The sequence below is a fragment of the Belonocnema kinseyi genome, chromosome 3 (assembly GCF_010883055.1).
Source record: "Belonocnema kinseyi isolate 2016_QV_RU_SX_M_011 chromosome 3, B_treatae_v1, whole genome shotgun sequence".
In the NCBI taxonomy this organism is placed as follows: Eukaryota; Metazoa; Arthropoda; class Insecta; order Hymenoptera; family Cynipidae; genus Belonocnema; species Belonocnema kinseyi.
The window spans coordinates 105,396,689-105,402,950 of record NC_046659.1 but is presented as its reverse complement, the minus strand read 5'-3'; positions in this window follow the sequence as shown (position 1 = coordinate 105,402,950).

Genomic DNA, 6,262 nt, shown 5'->3' with positions numbered 1-6,262 from the left:
ATGTGCGTTAGCTTGTAGCGTAGAAAAACCGAAAGCATACATAAAAGACAAAACAGATAAATGTTACTCTGCCAAAATCAGACAAGTTAGAAAAAGGCCTGAAGAACATAAAAAATGGCGAATCAGATATTCACAACTCTATTTTTACCGAACTGACCCACTCAAATCTGTTCTATTACTAGACTCAAACCCTTGGAAATTATTCGTACCCCAAAGCTTGAGACGTCAAGTTTTACGGGAAAACCACTACGAAACCCAGACAGGACATTTAGGGTTAGAGAAAACTTGCGCGAAAATTTCCGAACATTCATTCTGACCAGGGGTATATATGGACGTGATCAAATACGTAAAAAATTGCCACACTTGTCAAAGAGTACAACAAAGTATCCAAAGTAAGATAGGACTCACAGAAAAAAGGGTAATCGAAGAACCATGAATCATGGTAGCAGCTGATATCATGGGTCCACTACCAAGTTCTAAAAATAAGAAAAATCAATACTTTCCAGTGTTTGTGGACCTTTTTACAAAATGCGTCGAAATAATCCCAATTAGAAAACCTAACAAGAGCACAATAGAATCAGAATTCCACAAACGTGTCATTTCTCGTTAAGAAACACCTCGGATTCTTCACACTGATAATGGCTGAAATTCTGAAAATTCGGTATTAGGTACACTAAGACACCTATATATTACCCCCAAGTCAACCCAACAGAACGTTATAATAAAGCAATCAAACAAATTATTAAAACCTACCTAGATAACGATCACTTCACCTGGGATGAACATATAAATGACTTGTAGTTTGCAATAAACACTAGAAACAATTCGTCGACCCAATTCACCCCAGCTTTTTAAACTTAGGTCGCGAATTAGAACCCCTACAGTCCCTAAGAGAAAAATTCAAAACCAAAAGCGAAATAGAGTTTCAAAGCTAACACAAATAGACAGAGAGACTTAGAAGGCTGCAAATCATAAAAGAAGTCCAGACAAATTTGGACGTAGCAAATAAAAGACAATCGAATAGTAAAAATTTAAGAAGAAAACCGATAGAATATAAAATAGGTGATTGGGTACTAGAAGCAATTAAAAAAATGTCAAATAAGATAGACAAAAAAGAATGCAAGCTTTACGAAAAGTGCGAAGGACCTTTCATTATCAAAGAGAAAATTTCCCCAACTATATACGAATTAAAAACCCTTACAGGAAAAAGTATAGGTGAAGGAAACGTAAATGATTTCAAATTAGAAAACACTAAGACAGATACTTGGCTTATTTTCCTCTGTCGACCTAAAATTTTTAGGACAGTGTGAGCGCCACTTATTGCTCGACATCTTTTGCAAGTTTTAAATTTCCTGTATGATAAGGAACATACTTTTTTGTATCTGTATACTATAAATCTATTTGTAAAACATAATGACCTAACAACCGTGCAGTGAAATTGAGCAAACCTGAAGTACATCACACTAGGATTGTGCATATGAGCTCAGATAAGTTACTAGGCCTTGATGGGTATGCCTTATAACGCTATAATTTGTTCGTAACTTTATTTCCCTATTTATTTCTGATTAAATGTTAGTTCAAGGTTTATTTAGACCCGCAAATGGGTTCGAAAACGTGCCTGAAGGATGCCAGGTAGTTTTAACCCAAAAATACAAAAATTTCTAATTTCACTTTTCACTAAATCGACGAGGTGGTTAAGTAATGCTTGGTAACTCCGGTGAAGTAGTCGCTTAGGGAGTGATGGAGGAGTGGTAGGTTATATATATAACATTAGAATGTTTCATCAGATTTAATATGGAGGATAAAATTAATTTATTAATTAATTCTTATGTAGAACAAGTGGGGACCCGCGTTGCCAAAATAGCTGAGAAGACTATTAGATTGACCACTTAGATCACTTGACTCGACTATCTATAATTTTTCTACATTTTAATAATTTAAAAAAAAAACAAAAAAAATTAATTACGACAAAAAACTGTTTTCATGATTATGCAAATTTAAGACCAAACCTACTATTTTTAGTGCTTCTTGTATAGTATCCCAAATTTTCAACTCGATGTGGCAATTCGTGTGATAATAAGTTGGGAAATAAAAAAAGTGGCATTAAGCTAGGAATCTGGTCACGTGACCCACTCATCACATTGTCTTAATTTTAAAAAAATCATTTTATTATTAATATAAAACTGTTTTGAATAATTTTTATAAAAGAAAATACGATAAAATACTGATTTTTCCATGCATCGAGTGGCAAGATAAAGGGGGCGGTTTTTTTTCTTAAAACACGAACTTAACTTCAATTTTTCAAAGTAAAAATTTCAATTGTTACTAATGTGTATATGTATACTAAATGTCATCATACAATGGTTTTTTACGTTTTCTACAGGTTTTTTAAATATTTCCTTTTTAGGTATTATGCGTTTAGAACGTCGAGTAACGCCTGTACGCATGCATTCATTTAAGACTAATTTCAAATTAACAGAATATTTTGTAAATCACTTTTACGGAAGGACAAATATTTTTTTAATTAATTTAAACTTTTAAAAAGCGTTTTTGTGCCATTTCATATTTAGGACCAACAATAATGTTTAAGGAACAACATAAAACAAGACATAAGACACATTCCGTACGTCAAAAAGTCGTTTTTTTCAATTATTTGGAAACTTTTAGGTAAACATTTTTAGAACATTAAAAAAACATTCCTTAGGGTTCGCGGAGGTCTGTTTTAAATTAATTGTTCAATAACTGAACTCCAATAACCGAACTCTGTACATACATTCTGACTGCGGTAACTGTACATTTACTGCTAGACCAGGCTGTGGTCACTAATACAGGACCGAGCTCAAGTGTAAGTCCTCCTTAAGCATAAGCTTAAGGCTTCCCAGTGGGCACAAAATTTGGCGACGTCTTTACGATATCGTTACATCTTTACGACAACTTTACGACATCCTATGTCCATGTCGTTTCGGTGTCTTTGCGACATCGTAAAGACATCGTCAGATCATACGACTCATTTACGATATCGTAAAGATACCTTAACGACATGGACATAGGACGTCGTAAAGTTGTCGTAAAGATGTCGTAAAGTTGTCGTAAAGATGTCGCCAAATTTTGTGCCCAATTAGTTAGATTCACGCAGACCGCTAAATTAAGAAAAACTTAAAAATTTGATCTTTCCTAAGACGTCTGTTGAAATAGATTTTCATAAACATTGCTTATGATGGAATTAAAATTTTTCACCAACATATGTATTTATGTTCGAATAAGATAATCTTATAAAGAGAGAATTTTCAAAGTTTCAGACCCTTGTCTCACGATTTTTTAAACATTTTATTGTATATAATTCTTTTAGTAATAGAAAACGAGCCCTAATTCAAAATATTATGGCTTTTTCTTAATGTAGCTTCGTCACTTTTTTATTTTCTATCACGTGTGAATATTGTTTTAAAATTTGTAAAAAATCTATTTTTTCTGCGGGAAAAAGTACATTCTAAGTTCAAAATACGATTCCAGCTGAACCTGTGGACCTATTTGGATGTTTTTTTAAAGCTGATAAAATTTCAAAGCAAGTTGTCGAGTCTGATTTTTAATTAAGTTTTCCATTTTTTTATAAATAAAAAAATATGAAGAAAAAAATGGCACTTTTTTCTATTAGACGTTCCTGGTGCTTGTCAATAATAGGAAAATTGTTGTAATCGCTAACGTTTCAGAGATTTACATTCTATATAAATATTTGTTGAAAATGTGTTTTCTATCATTTTCAATAATTTCATGTTTTTTGAAAAGTTATATTGCAAGAAATTTTAAGGGAAACAATATTTTATTACAAATTTAATTTAAAAATGCATCATTCCGGCAATTGTCGACGTAAAAACTCATTTTTTTAGTCAGTCCATCTAATTTCGGAAAAAAATTTTTTTTTCATTCTGTACTTATAGTTGTTTGACAAAAACGTAAAAGTAATCAAGTAATTATGGATTTTACTGAAATTTTCGTAAAGTTCCCATTTAAAAGGACTGACATTGGAAATAAACGAGTTTTTCCGTCGACAAATGCCCAAATAATGCACTTGTTTATTAAATTTGTTTGAAAAATCACAAAATTTATGAACTCATGATAAATGTTGCTGAATTTAACATGAAGTTTTTTATTAAAAGGGCAGCCATCGAAAAAAAAAACGAATTTTTTGTCATCAGATGCCCAAATAATGCATTTGTTTATTAAATTTGTTTAAAAGTAAATCAAATTGGTCAAACAGTGAAGGATGTTGCTAACATTATGATGAAGTTCCCAATTAAAAGGACTAGCATTTAAAAAAACGAATTTTTCCGTCCATAAGTGCTCAAATAATGCATTTCTTTGATAAAATCATTAAATTTATCAAAAAATTATGAATTTTCTGAAATTATCATGAGGTTCCTAATTTTTAAAAAATTACATCGAAAAAACGAAATTTTCTGAAAAAATTGTCATTTTTTTCGTAATATTTATTCAATTATAAAAAATTGAAAAATTAAATTAAAAATCAGGCTCGACAACTTTCTTTGGAATTTTATCAGTTTTAAAAAAACATCAAAATTGATCCACAAGTTCAGCCGAAATCGTATTTTGAACCAAAAAATGTACGTTTTCCCCACTCTGCACCAGTTAGCAGAACCGTCATTAGAGTAAAAGAGATAGAGTACTTTTCTTCCAATTTTCAGCTATCTGTCTCTTTTACTCTTACGATATTTCCTGTTGGCTGGTGAGCAGACACACGCGTGTAAATACACCTTTAATCGACATTTAACTGTCAAAATTTAATTATTTTTTAACCAATCAGATTGTCGGATACATGAGAATTATCACGGAAATTGCCGAACACACATTATGATAATCTTAAGTTTTGTCTTACTAAAGCTAATCTTACACAAAATAAGATCATGCTTGAAATTTTAAACTTACCAAAGAACATCTTAAAATATATCTCTAAATACATCATGACTTAAAACCGATAAGACGGTCTTAATGAAGGTAAACTTAAGCATTATCTTAAGTTGGGACTATGATTACGATTTATAATCATGTGCTGTTTTGCGGGCTCGTTAGATGGCTCTGTAGGTCATTCCACCCTGCACCTCGCTCAGGGACAACACTTTGATCTATCTCTCTTACTCCTTCATTGTGTACCGAACGTCAACTGTCAAATGTTTTGTGTTTTTTTGTGTTGATTGAAAATGAGCAAAAATGAGTAAATGAAATGATAAACAAAGGTGTTCAGTTCTAAACTGTCCATAAAATTTCAAACATTTTAAACATTTTTAATAATTTTCAAAATGTTATCCAAATATAGAATAACCTTTAAAGTAGCATTTTTCATATTTTTAAAGTTAATAATTTTTTCATAAATTATATTTTAAAACTTGTTTAAAATATATAATAGTGTACAAATTGTAGATTAATAATATCATGGTTATTTCATTTCTTGACTAACAAATAATAAAACACATATTTCAAACCATTTTATTTTTACATATGGCAATTTATTTTTTATCAAAACTTTTTGTTTCTTTTCAATCTAAATATAAAAAAAACAATTGTGTTACCAAGCCTTTACACTTTATTTTATAAATTCAATAGATATAACATTTATCAATTCTACAATTTAACAAAAAAGTTTTCGAGAATTTTATTCACGAACTTATATTTGTAAAAATGATAACAAGTTTTTAATCAAAACTGCTTTGAAACATACTTGCATTATCTTTGGTCTTGCCTTAAAACACGTTTTTATGGAAAAACGGATAGAAAAGCAAACAGAAATAAATAAATAATTGTTCCAGTAATCATTTATGTATTTCCATTTGTTTTTCTATTGATTTTTTCAATTTATTTAGTTTTTCATTAAATTGTCAACAAATTATCTGGATATGACCTCAAGCGTCTATTATCTTATCTTACAAACCTGCGGGCTCGTTTGATGGAGCAACCATCAATGATACGTTTGTACATATAAAGCATTGAGTCAATTTTTTGCAAAGTCAAGTAATCTTAACCGTTGGAAATTTGAAAATAAAAATCTAGCTAAAGATCTAGCTTAAAATTTATTTTTTTTTTATTTCCGTGCAATAAAGAAATGTGTTACCTAATATTATACTGTGACATTATTCAATTTGCACATTTCATATCATTTAATGATTACAATAAAATGTGTATTACTTTCCCATAGTTTCCAGGTCATAATTTGTTAAATTATTTCTGTAAAAAACACAGAAATAAATAAGCA